This window comes from Protopterus annectens, chromosome 6.part0 (assembly GCF_019279795.1).
Source record: "Protopterus annectens isolate FY-2018-M chromosome 6.part0, PAN1.0, whole genome shotgun sequence".
Taxonomy (NCBI): Eukaryota; Metazoa; Chordata; order Ceratodontiformes; family Protopteridae; genus Protopterus; species Protopterus annectens.
The window spans coordinates 955,558,258-955,573,582 of record NC_056737.1 but is presented as its reverse complement, the minus strand read 5'-3'; positions in this window follow the sequence as shown (position 1 = coordinate 955,573,582).

The following is a 15,325-nucleotide window of genomic DNA, read 5'->3' as shown; positions in this document are numbered from 1 at the left end:
TAAGGAACATTTATATTCTATTAAAGTTAAAGGCCAGAATAATGCCCTATTTAAACATAATTTCATGTGTAAACAGAGTAGAATGTTTTTATTTTCTATTATGGAACAGGTACATAAGGATCTTAGAGGGGATAATCACAGAAGTGTAGTTGAATAAATAGAAACACTTTGGCTGTGGCAGTTAAGAAAATATAAGCCTTCTAGTTTAAATGAGACATTTACTCTAAAATGTCTTTTAAAACACAAAAGGTTGAAAGGACATTAAATTAAGCAGTGAAACGTGTATTTCAATATATTTGTTAAGATAGGTGTACTGGGTTTTTATGTGTTGATTTTTCCAAGCATACCATCATATTGCTTAATTAAAAGGTGATTTGTACTTGTTGTTTTACTTAATTTACTTGAAGTGATTGTTATAAATTTCTTGATTTGAATGTGTATTTGTTTCTGAGGAAGTCTATCTTGGATGAAGGCAGAGAGGAAAAATGTGATTGTTAATACATTTGTGGGTCTTTGTTATTATGATTATTGATGGATTTTTGTACACAATAGTGCAGGTATTCATGTACTGCTTTTTTCTTTCTTATCCCAGGTGACTGGGGGGGGGGGGTTGGTCTCTGTCCTGCACACAACCTGATGCCAGTGTCTCTTCAGACTCTGATGATGATGTTGGCCACAGTGAGACACAAGCAGGGGTGTTGGCGGCTGAGTCTGTCCTAGAGGTAGACATTCCTCTTCTGCCTCCATTGTCACCGCACACAGTCAATATACCCACATATACCCTTTTCCCAGAGGGCACAGATATTGGACAGTCAGAGGGAGGGGACATTGAACAGGAAAGTGTGGCAATTATGGCTCTAGTGAGTGTAGACTCTGGCCATAGACAGAGATCTGGCAAGCTCCCATACAGGCAGAGTGACAGGATTGCTTGTAGGAGGCCTGCCGTCTGCCCACCACCTGTTGCAGGTGTCACATCATGGGTCACTCTGTGCATGTTTCAAGCCATCATAGAGACACAGGAACATTCTGAACAAAACACTAGCTGTATGCTTAGGGTTATGGATGTTGCACAGTCTGACATCCATGACTGCCTCCACCACATTGGGGACACCCTTGATCAGTTGACTGATGCAGTGGGCAGAAGGTGGGCTGAGGCAGTGTCTGTCTTGGACTGCACATTGTCTGTGCTGCAACATGTTGTTGGAGTTGAGTGTCGGACTCGTGGACATAGGTCAGCAATCCCATCTGCTGACAGTCCACATGGCTGTGCACAATCATGATCAAGTAGTGGCAGTACATCCAGTGCTACAGAGGGGAGTGTGCTGTCCACACCATGGTATGGCAGGCCATGGGCCTGTGCTCCTGGGTGTTCCCATGGGGAGCCTGGTCCCAGCAGACAGCAGTCACTGTCAGGTACTAGCACCACTTCTGACCTTGGACATGGAGGTGCCAGTGCAACTCCTGGCAGAGCCAGTTCCATGTTCGGGGCCAGGGACAGTGAACTGTCAACTCTACCATGTATGGTCCAAAACTGTCCAACATACAGATATGTAGGGCTAGCACTGAGCTTGACTGTGTACATGCACACACTCACACACCACTGTCAAATGCAGATCACCTACAGCCATATACGGCACCTTTCCATGATCCATCCTACCTGCTTTCCTTCCTGACTCACACACATGCTGTCAACCATTTGAGTCAGTCTAGGCCTCCTGCACCCACAAACAACACCCTGTGCAAGTGATGATACCTGTGCCACATCTCTGTCATCCTTGCCATCAATCCAAGGAAATGAAGCTATGTGTCTGATGCACAAGGTGACTATATTAGTTAACATGTACTTGTGTAATGCAGTGATGTTTTGCTATGCCACTTGAAGTGGTTAATGACAGCTACTGTATGCTGGCATTTGTCACAAGAACATCACATACTTTCGTTTACCTTATATTGTCTGATGTTGTAATAGTTGTATACTTACATGATGACAGGTGCATCACGGACCTGTTTATGATTCTGCTTTAGGGATCTATTGGGATAATCTATGGATACACAGCAACAATGAAGCAGCAAATGATGGCATGTCAGCACAGCAGAAATATGTCTTCAGCAAGGTGCAGCACTATAAGTGCATGGCTCCATAGGTTCATATGTGTATAACAGGCTAAAAAGGACACTGGTGGCATTCAGCATACTCATGCATCCCTAATTTATGAACAGGTCTGCTACCCTTGATATGTGACACCAGGATTTTGGGAACTCACACATCTACAAGCTGTGGTGATGGTGATGACCCATCTACCAATATCCTGTGTACAGTACAGACAGTTTCTTTGCACCAGTTAGGATTGTCATGCTCTGCATCCCAGTGTGTACAACCTGCACATGATGTGTGCCACAGCAGATGTGTGCTTTACATGCATGGGGGGGGGGGCTGTTTCATGTAGGGTGCACTGTCTTTGTTACATACCTGTCTTTCTAGCATGCACTATGTATACCACACTGATATTATAGGCATGTAGAACAGGTGAGACATGTGTTAGTCCTATCATGGATACACTGGAGGCACACAGTGAGATCCAACACCTCCCTGTATAGAGCCAGACACATCCCCTCCAAAGCATTTAGGGAACAGACTACACATGCACGGTCATGACATGGACTCCATGGGACATGTTATCTATACTGTGTATTGGTGTACCATGGAACCTGGGTGACTGCTACAGTTGTACAATATGCCTATGTAGTGACATAGCAAGGGTGCCATTGCACACAATGATAGCTGTGATGAGTGCCACATTCAGTATGGCAGAGACAGTTTGGGATTTACATCCCAAACCTGTCAGTATAGGGTGTACAACAGTGAATGCATCCCCACATCTTACTGACCAGTGAACGTCAAAGGCTACATTACTCTCTCTGTCCATAACTCCATGTGTATTGCCTCAACTGTGTGTGGTGTGCAAACACTACAATATTTTGCAGGGGTGGATGATATCCCACAGGTTAGTATTGTGCAGCCATTGGCAGTTAGTCTTTGTCAGTGGCTCAAAGTGCAGTTGTCTGTGTCTTAGGCCATCTTGGATACCCTTTGGTTCTGTATGGGATTCTGCATATTGGAAGCTGTCACAATCACCTGCTAATGTACTTAATCAGAGGTCACTGGCACTTTCTATGACTGCAGAGAGTGAATAGGTAGATGGGATACACCATGCCAGTAATGAAGGATGATGAACCCCACTTGTGACTGGCATCATAGCACCACAGGTCTCCCACTATTATCTTCCCAGAGTATGGCTGTCAGACACTTGCCTATCCCCGAGCTGACATAACAGTCTGTACATGGCATACATTTTCCAGCAAGGCCTGCTGGACTAATATTGTCCTACACCTTGTCAGTGCATGGTTGGTGGAGTGAGACATATGTCCAACATCCACTGCATAGTGTAACACTCAATGTGCTCTGCTAGTTACAGCTAGTAGGCATGATCTGACCTTGAGCAAATGTAACAGTGTCTGGTCCAGTGTCACTAGATGTACAACATTGTTGGTGCTTGTATCCATGTTAACTGCTATCACAGCATATCAGGTGACATGACTCATAGATCTGGGGACTCTGCTTAGCACTACCTGCTAGTTGTCTTCTGAGCAAGTAAGTGTTGCAGTTACTTCCAGCATGTTGCAGGAAGACAGCCATGCAAGGTGTCTGTACAGAGCACAGGCAAACACATTAGAGAAGTGTAATATGTGCACACTGTATTGATTAGTTGTGCTGCAGCTCACTTGCCCAAAGGATGGTCCAGGTCCTTACCTACAATGCCCTAAAGCACTGCCATAACATCCCCACATGATGGGAACCAATGTAGTGCATCATGTGTTTATTAATATGGGTGACCAGTACAGCCTCCCTGAATGTGAGGTCCGCCCTGCTGGGATCTGGCCACAGATCAGTCTACTTAGAATTACTGGCATGGACCCCCCCCCTTACAAACATATATGTCAAGACAGCCATTTATTACCTCCTTTGGGATGGTTGACATAGCGTGACGGCACTTCCCTTCAGGTGGGACAGGTAACTATGCAGAGCTCTTCACCCATGCATTATGTCAGCAGCATTACAACAACATGAAGTCAGCTGTACATTACAGTATGGACACAGGCTCATCATGGCTCAGCAAACGTGACTGATGGACACGTGCCATTATCAGGCTGTACAGTAATAGGTGAACAGAGCTGTGTGGCAGTTGGAATGAGGGTGCCCCCCCCTTTCATGAAGGCACTACCTCCTCAGCTAAAAGAAGCACATAGTGTTGTTGTGATGTTGAGTATACATGGTAAGTGAAAAAAGTAGCTACCCACACAAAGCAGAACCACAACGCACAGTGTACTTACATGTGTGACCTCAAAGGACAGGCCCAGATTGTTGGTGACCTCATACGTTATGATGTCACATATGATGGATCCGGACTCATACCTGACCTGTACACTCACACTGTCTGCATCAACTACACTCCTTTGTGCCCACCACATGTGACACATGACATTCCTACAACCTGTCCCATAACTTCAATATTTACAGAGCAGTTGATAACTGGCCTCTCAGTGGAGGATACACAGAATTTATTGCACACGGGAACATTCCATGCTGCATCCCACATGTGATCTGACAATGATGACTAACACCACTGGGGCACCCTTGCAATCATACTGACACTACTGGCTGCAAACCAGCTGAGTGGACAATGGCAACTGTTATATCCTTACACAGAGGTGGTGCATCCACTGACCAACATAACTGTACACTTCTTTGTCTGAGTATCCAGTACACCTTTTTGTCTGAGTATCCATATCTGTATGGCTGTAAGGGCAATCATGGGGCTGATCAGCACACATATATGTGTACTAAGTAAAGTTGACTGTACACCACATGTAACATAGACCTGGGGGAGGGTACATCAGGGCATACAACCCCCTAGACTCAGCCAAACCATCTGACTATATCCCCTGCTCAGGCAACATTTACAAAACACCCACTTAGACATTCATGATACTATCATTGTAGGGGTCACTAAGTGGCCCATTGCTGGCACACATACATAACATAGGGACATCCGCTTCCAATAGCTGATCTGTCAGCATCAGTGCTCAACAGGGCCCAGTCCTGCGTCCTCTACTGCTTGGAATCCATTCAACCACAATACATGTGACTACTGACTGAGTGTGGCTAACAATGTTGGCTGATGCCTGCAAATTGTGAGCACTCATAGAGTCTCTGTGGTATGTCACTATCATGCCAGAGGGTATTGCAAACACATGCCTGTTTACATTGTAATTCCCATAAACACCATGCAAATATATATGTAATATCAGTTCCATCAGTTAGACCTATGTACCTTGTAAGTATCACATTAGTTGCAACATGTGATGTACATAGTCAGGGTGAACGAACTGGGAACACAGATCTGGCCACACAGGTTTGCACCAAATATGCCTCAGATAACCCTGTCTCTACTGTGGTATGCAAGAATCATATGGCATAGTTGAGGCCACAGTCACCTGCATGTGACATGATCATAATCTCCATGTACTCTTCCCTCATCATGCCTATATCTGAGTGCAATGGCCATTTGGTATTGTACCTTTCCAAGCAGTACTGGCAATTGCATACAGCAGTATGGTCCCTCACAAGGTCATTTCACTTCTCCAGTATGTGTTCAGTGTGGATAGTCTGCAATGGGTGTCATTGCCACCTATGGCACATAGACTATGCAGAGGTAATCTGTTCCTTGCATACAGCACAAAGTGTAACCTTTCTTTATTGCATATGCTGCCTATCTGTAGGAAGCATATTAGATGGATGACTCACTATAATGACATTAACTGTGACGTTGGTACTACATGCTTGGTGGGAGATATTTGTCTAGCAGACTTAAACCCACCATTGAAACAGAACCCTGCCTAATGGCACACAGAGCACCTCAGTGCACCTCACCACATCTCATCTGTATGAATGGCTGGGCAACCATTATCTCAACACAGGACATCTGCCTGTGTCCCTCATGGACTGGGGCAATATGTACTGAACCTGTAACTAAGGGTATAAAGATGTCTATGACTGAGAGGACTGTATGGCCATTATACCACTGATGTTCAAATGTCCCATGGTTCCATAACATGATGTAAAATGCCCTAAAAGGCTCACACACAACCATGGCTACATTGAGGCTAGAACCACTTCCAATCACTGGGTACAGGACATGCCAAGACACACACATAGTGCAACATGGCTGTATGTCGATAAGAACACTTACCTATGTAATGGTACACACTACAGATCACAGTAAGTGATGCACACTACACACATCATGTCTGCTAGTTCTATCAGTTCAGTACATACTATGCTTGATGACATCAGCAGACCTTGTTGTGGTCAGTCCTCTGGGGGGGCCACATCACATGGTACAAATAAAATACGCCAAAAACCATACCTATTTCTATGTTAATAAGATTATCATATTTAAGCCATTGTGACACAAGCATGCAGCATGTAGCCAGCAGTAAGATTAGAACCTTCACCTATCTAGCCTTACACACTTTAGACAACAGTATTTATAGCACACACCACAGCTTAATTGCTGATGTTGCATTGTCATCTAGTAGTCTTAAGGTGGGTGACATTATCAGGCCTTGTAGAAGAGGGAAGTGTAGAAGCCAGCAGCAAGTTACAAGGCCAAAAATTGGATAACCATTGCAGGTGGATAGCCAATAAGGGCATGGCAGTTGTTTTGCAGGGTATACAAAAACACACATGCACCAAGTAGTCTGCAGTGTGATTAAAGACCCTTCCTATCTAGTCTTATATATTGTAGCTCACAGTATTGATCACATGTGACACGGCTTATATTCTGATACTACACTCTCAGCTGGTAGTCTTAAGGTGGATGACATCATCAGTCCTTGTAGAAGAGGGCAGTGTGGAAGCCAGCAGCAAATTACTGGGCCCCAGAAAGTACATAACCATTGCAGGGGGATAGCCCATGAGGGCATGGCAGTTGATCACATGTGACACGGCTTATGTTCTGATACTACACTCTCAGCTGGTAGTCTTAAGGTGGATGACATCATCAGGCCTTGAAGAAGAGGGCAGTATGGAAGCCAGCAGCAAGTTACAGGGTCCCAAAAAGTGCATATTCATTGCAGGAGGATAACCCATGAGGGTATGGCAGTTGCTTTGCAGAAGTATACACACACACACACACACACACACACACACACACACACACACACACACACACACACACACACACACACACACGTGGCCTGCAGTAAGATTAGAACTTTAACCTATCTAGTCTTGCACACTGTAGATCACAGCATTAATCAGAGGGACCACAGCTTAACTCCTGATGCTACATTGTCAGGTGGTAGTCTTAAGGTAGATGATGTCATCAGGCCTTGTGAAAGAGGGCCGTGTGGAAGCCAGCAGCAAGTTAAAGAGCCCCAAAAAGTGCATAATCATTTCAGGGGCATAGCCCATGAGGGAATGGTAGTTGTTTTGCAGGGATATGCACACACATGCACCAAGTAGCCTGCAATGAGATTAGAATCCCTACCTATCTAGTTGTATTCACCATAAATCACAGTACTTACTGTTCGTACCACAGGTTACACATGTTGCATGCATGATTGCAGGCACAGTACTTGTGCATTACACAAACTAGGCTTGTGCTGAACAGCATTTGTGGTCTGTAAAGTGATATTGCTTTGTACTTTTATCTGCATCAAGTATCCTAGCAGTCAGATAACTGTTATTATCTTAGCTATGTGTGTACATTTAACAGTATGTGCATATGTGGCTGCTTGTAGTTGGATGGGAAAACTTGTAGGCAAGAAAAATGTGCCCTGTCCATGCGTGCACTGAAAACATTACACATTACACCACCTGCTCACCTGTGTCTGTCTACATGGTGACATCCAGCAGGCAAAGGGGTCTGTAGGTGAGTGGATTATGTACTGTTGAGCCCTTAGTTTGGATCCTTTGAGCAATAGTATGGATATGTGATAGTGCAGATTTGCTCACCATTATTAGTGTATGTCAGACAATACAGACATCCACACACATATTTCTGTAATTAACAGGGATGTATATATAAATGTAGCTGTGTATGTTTATGATATGTATATGTGTTATGCAGATATATGGGAGAGTCTATGTATCAATGTACTATATATATATATATATATATATATATATATATATATATATATATATATATATATATATATCAGTATATATATATATTTGACATTACATAGAGATAGATATACTATGCATGTGAGAGAGAGATAGTGACAGACAGATATGTATATGTATATGTCTCTATGTATAGACATATCTATACTAACAGGTCATTCTGTTGACGGGGAAACAGAATTGCATTCATTTTAACTGTTTGGGCATGCCCAGTGTGACTGTCAGTACTTATACAGTGGGTTCCGGCCAGACTTACCTATACTCTAGTCCAGGATTTTGTGTGTTACAGACTATACCTCTCAACTCTCGAGAGTTTCACAGAATGTCCAGAGATTTGGCTCATGGTCTGTGCCTCATAAAATTTGTGGCTTTCTGGCAAATCACTTTGATGAATGTAGGACTGAAGTCATTAAATAGTGACATACATTTGACTGTTTGACTTCAAATCCTTCAGAAAATTGTCTGTTGAAAAGCACCTTCTGTTATTTTAGCAACTGTTTATGTTTATGAGAGCAGTATTTATTATATGCCCCTATTTGTGGGCCTTTGTCCCCCCATTTTGCCAGGCTTTGAACAGATTTCTTGCACAAAGAGGTTGAGCCGTATGTTACAGACATTGATATCTGCCCCTATGTCTGCAGTACTGCATATCACTCTAACTATCCACAGCATTTCCCAGCTGTCTGCTGTACTTAATATGTGACTGAGGATCATAATGTTACACCACACACAGATTAACAGTCTGTGAAAACACCAACATAAAAATACCTCACATGCAACAGATGTGCATACTTACAGATTGCAAGCATCAACTCCATCACCCATGCTAACTTCCCTAGTCCACTGAGACACACAGGCTGCCAAACAGAGTGTGACTGAGTTCTGTGTTACAGCCCTGAGATTGCCTGGCCTGCTGATATACCATTGCTGACTTACTGTTAAAGCAGTTATATGGGAACACTGCTGTGTTGGGTGTGGGGGAAGATCTGCACATGATCTGCTCGGATAGGCAGTAGTCCAAATATCATGTGACCCCCCAATGTTTAACAACTCCCTTGCCTGATGTAGTGCATATTCCAACCATGAGGCCTAGTGATTATTAGGGAACACATACTATTGGACTGGGTACCTGTAGTCCCATGTGGATGTTACTTCTGTCCACATAGCCTACTATATTTCCTTGCATAAATGCAGCAGATCCATACATACAGTACCATATTATAGTAATCCTTACAAGTAGTGTGTGTAAGTTAGAGACTTACCTTGTGAATGCAGCAGTTGACAGGACTGTAGTTCATGGCTGACTCTGTGTGATACAAGCAGTACACAGCCAATACTTGGATAGGTACCGGCTGTGTGGGTTGTCTGTTATCAACAATTTTACTATATGTATGTGAGTCGGAGTAAAGTGTCAGTCCTTAGGGCCCTAGGTTGTCAGTGAATGTGCTATGTTTTGTCTCTTAGCCAAAGCCAGGGTGTACTGGCCACACCTACTTCTGGCTACAGGGACATCATCAGGGGGTTCTTCCTCCAAGTCCTCCTGTGAGTGTGGCTCTGGTGATGTAGGCAGTGGGGAGAGCTGTGTATCCCTTCCCTTTGCTGATCCCACTGCAGCTATTTCCACAGGATCATATTGTGTAGCATGGCACATACTGTGAACATATGTATAAATGTGGCTGGAGAGTACTGCAGGGCTCCATCAGATATATTGAGGCACCAAAACCATGACTTCAGAAGCCTAAGCACATGCTCTATGAGGTTCCTAGTTTGTGCATGTGCCTCACTATGGCATTCTTCAGTGGGTGTGTGAGCATTTCTGATGGGTGTCATCATCCACGGTACCAGTGCATAGCCAGCATCCCCAGTAAATGGCCATGTGGGATGTCCCTCCTAGCAAACATCTGGTACACCTGTGATGCGTGCCAGATGTGGGAGTCATGATAACTGCCAGGGCTGCCAGTACGCACATTCATAATAATGCCCTGGGCATTGCACACAACCTGGCAGTTGATGATGTGGTACCCCTTGCAGTTGATGTAGATTCTACCCTCTTCACTGGGTGGTGACTTCATGTGTACATCAATACAATCTATGGCACCTCAGTACCTCGGGGTAGTGTGGTACATGGTAGAATTGTAGCATATAGCTGGCCCTCACCTCAGGGGTGAGGGGAAAAGAAATGTGCTCATTGGCATGCGCTAGCATGGCATCCAGGAACTGGTGGAATACCCTGGAAGCAGATGACTGTGAGACCCCCATCATGTCCCCCAGTTGGCCTTTGGAAAGTACCTGTGGCTAGTATCCTAAGGGCTACAAATACCTTTGTTTCCATTGTTATGGGATCCCCGTCTGTTGGCTCTGGGTCTGAGTTGAGGGTGGCAGAGCTCAGTGAGTTCTTGTAGCATGTCCCTGTCCATCCTGTAGCGCACTACAGTCTCCAGCTCATGTAAATCCAGGAAGGTTACCCTGGGCCTGAACACTCTTCTCCTTCTCTGCCTAGGCCTAATGTCAGCAGCAGCAGCATTGACTTCAGCATCTAGCAAATACAGATGTAGCAGACCTGCAGCACCCCTAGCATTATCTCAGTTAAAATTCCCAAGTCTGTACTACAGTGGGGGGGGGGGAAAAATCAGATTGTAGGGTGTATGCATACTTTCCATACTGCTCTACTGTAGGTGCTGACTGTGTGATTGGCTACCTATGATGCATTCTCCATTCCTAGTATATCATTATCATCATGTAATGGCCCTAATTTAAGTTAAACAGAAGTCAAAACTAATTAATACATCACGGTGTTTTGATATAATCAGCACTGCAGTGTGGCACGCAAACATGCGCCCAACAGGTAAACATAGCTTAGCAGTTAGTGTTCACACCCCAACAGACTTCCACATTTAGCATAGCAGTGTGCCATGCAAACACATGGAAACATGCTCCCCTGGGCTAAAAAAAAGCTTAGAAGTGAGTGCACATGCACCCCAGCAAGGATACGCTCAGCACTGCAGTGTGCCACACAAACAGGCTGAAATAAGCTTAGAAGTCATTGGACACACCCTCTCCTGATGTCAGGTACCTCCTCTGTAAACAACAATATGATTTTCTGCCTACACGAAGGAGATATGCGGACATGATTACCCTATGTGCTATTCAGGAACTCCACCTCATTTGCATAGGGATCCCTGCTCACAACCTGGAAATTAAACACTTCAAAGCCCTACTATGTTGGCAACAGAATCAATGCACCATTGCAGATACTCCATGCAGGGTCCTGTAATACATTTCTGTTACAACATGTTAATTTTGTTTTTTCCACTTTTTTAAAGTTTTTTTTATAAAGCATGTTTGCGTATTGTGGTGCATTGCACAAACATGCTCAGATTATTAAAAAAAATTAATTTAACTTATTCCCTTTAATTTGTCAGACAAACAGAGGACAGATTCTCTCATATCTATGTGTGCTATACAATTTCTGTCCATCTATCTACATGTTTACAGCCCCTTTTGTCTGTCTATATTCCTATACACTGAATTTTTCTGAGCACACTACTGACACTGACACAGGGTCTGCAGAGCTGCCTAGCTGTTTGCTGGATTACTCTACCTGCCTCATTTGCATGAGATTCATGTGCTTATGAGGTGATTTGCATACCATGGAAGTTTCTGTGTTGGCTCCCTCAGGTGTGCCGCTCAGCAGCGCTTACTGAATCAAAAAATGTTCACTCCCATGTTAGCAGCACGGCACAATGACTACACACAAAAAAAATGTGTAGACTTTATTAAATTCCCCTTATGTGCACACATGTACAATAGTAGATTTATATGTATGCATGCTGGCACTCATGTCCATAACCTAGCACAGAAAACTATAGCTATGAATCGTTAATGACCTTTAGTCTGTAATTCTGGGTTTGAGTCTTCTCATGTAACTAGTGCAATTCTAAGGAAGTCAATTAAACTGACAGGGCTTTTTGGTTGCCCATAATAAAATGCACTTGTGCTATGGAGGCTTATCTAGTAAATAGACAAATAAAAGTGCAACATTGGTATAACTATGACAACATCAAGTTTTCCATCAAGGAATACAAAAACGATATACTTAGCAGAAATGTAAAAACCCCATGACATATTATGTTTAGAAAATTGTTTGTCTCATCAAAATTTACTGGAGGCAGTTTAGGAATAATTAGGTGGGGGCCCTAAATGCTATCATTTATAAAGACTGAAAATGAAATTCATGTGGTTTCTCAGAATTGTGACATCAAACACTGAAATGAACTTTTTCAATTTCCTTAATAGCACATGAATGGCCTTTAATTGGTCACAAAAATATTTAAAGTAGTTTCACATTACTCTTATGTCAATTATCTCATATTATGAGACACTAATGTTAAGATAACATTTGTCCTGTATTTGGAAGACACAGCTGTTATTCCTTTATTCTTCACCTCTTACATTTTGAGATGCTAGCTATTTGATGGAAATGTTTGTTTGACTCTTTCAGAACTATGCACTCTACCCACAACACATATTTTTATTGCTTTGCTTGCTGTGTTTCATCTCATCTGGCTATATTCTGATTTCTAATCTTTAATGTCATGTAAATTTAGGGTGAGATACTTAAAGGAACTTTGCAATGCTTATGATAAAAGTGTATGCAACACAAATAAGGCAGAAATATGATGTTAAATAAATATTGTTAACAGCAAACCAGTCAGCACAGATTCATGAACTACTTAATTTACTAATATAAATGATGTCAGCATGCTATCCATACACCTACCTCTGTGGAGGAAGAAACACACATCATATGAGGACTCCATGATATCAACAACTTCCCAGGAAAAGAAATGTCACCATAGTTGCCACAGATATTGCCACTGGATGCCAGAGGACCTATATGCTTATGCCAGTGGCCACAGCACATGTTAGTGAAGATGCAGCCATTGGAAAAAATTGCCAAAACTTACTTTGATAAAAAAATATTCAGCAGTAGGAGGTTCTCAAAAAGCTACTACCAGTATGCATTTTCTATATGTGCTTGCACATCTGGGAGCGCCCGCATCAATCAGATCTTGAGCCATTGTGATGGGCACTCCATGATCTAGGCTGCTCAGTAACTGCTTACTAGGAGTCACACAGTGTAATTTAATTTTCTTTTACTCCTTTTGAAAATGGATGTGTTGCATTTTGTCCTGTCTTTCATAACAGTGACTGTCCAATGACATTCAGAGTCATCCTGCCATGTTCAAATTGATCATTGATCTGTGACATAATCTCACCTCATCTTCAGTTCTTTTTCTCACTATTACCATCTCTGACCACAATCATCCCATTTAAACAAAAAGAGCACTGGGGGTGGGGGGGCACCTCACATGGGGGCAAATGGAAATACACACACACACACACACACACACACACACACACACACACACACACACACACACATACACACTTATATATATATATATATATATATATATATATATATATATATATATATATATATATAGTTATATAGTTATATAGTTATATATATAGACTCAAAACATATATAGTTATATACTAACTACCTGGTTGCACCTACTGTGCAATATAAGTACATATGGTTCTGACAAACCAGGATCAAAAGACATTGAAGAAAAGTTGCTTCATGCATCTAAGACATTCTGAGTGTAGCTATGCCATTTTCATACTGCATGTACTGTATCCTGTAGACAGCATAAGTCTGCTCATTTGAAGGCTGACATGCATATGGATATATGGCATGCACAATTTGAAGCATGTGTATATGAATACCAGCATCATTGGTCAGACTGCTGTTCATAGCATTTAGTCTGTCTTGAAACTGCATTGGTTGCAAAAGCACTTCTTCTGGCTTTTCCTGGTTAGGGGTCACCACAGCGGATCACCTGCCAGCTCATGATTGCCAGTGAAGTTTTACAGTGCTGAGTTGCCAGCCCGGCACCCAATCTTCTGCAGAAGGCACACACACGCAGGCACTCACACCTAGGGCCAATTAGAGTGTCCAATCCACCTACAGCATGTCTTTGGGATGTGGGAGGAAACCGAAGCACCCAGAGGAAGCCCGCACGACCACAGGGAGGACATGCAGACTCCACACAGAAGGCACCCCAGCTGTGGATCTAACCAGAGAACCCCTTGCTGTGAGGCAGCAACTCTAACCACTGCGCCACTGTAGCCGCCCTACACTGCTAGAACATAATTCTGTATTACTGAAGAGTTCTAGCATTTTAATGAGGAATAAAGACTGTTCAATACTCATGCAGTGAAAATTAACTTTGTACAGCATGAAGCATTATTAACAGAAGAATCTGCAAATGTCTCATTATACCATGATATTTGGAATACAGGACAAATGGCTAGTAGTTCACTTGTAGAATTTGCTAAACAAATGATGCAGCTTACCTTTGGACAGATATTGATGTAATTTGCTCCTCTAAAGTGCATTAGCAAACCATTTCTTAAAATGTTGCACTACTGACTGGACAATTATTGTTACATCTTTTACATGTACCTAGTATTTTTTTGAAGCACCTTTATTGAATTATCACTTGTGACATAGGCAAATTTACATTCATATAAAAGTAATCAGACTATATTAACATACCAAGCATTAGACTTCACATATATTGCTATAAATCATAAAACCTAAGCAATATTACATAAAGTATTCAATTCTTACTTTTTTAAAAAAAGAATCATGTTCATTAAAGCATCACATACTACACAAGCAATCATACGTTTATATAAATGAAGACAAACAACATCAACACAATCCTATTTGCAAGCATTTTACATCACAAACCATACTGACATACTCCCACTTGCAAAGATTAGACATCACTTATAATCTACCCAATCTTTCTCACTCAAACAGTACATAGCTCATTTAAGTCCTGCTGCCTTTTATGCCTCATTCCTCCCTTGTATGTACTGGTCTGGTATGCAAGCTACCACAAAAGAGAATTTCAGTGCATGCAGCCCATATTCATTCCCTTTGTATGTTACCTATAACATCTACTATTTGAAGCGATGACTGTAGGCTAGGTG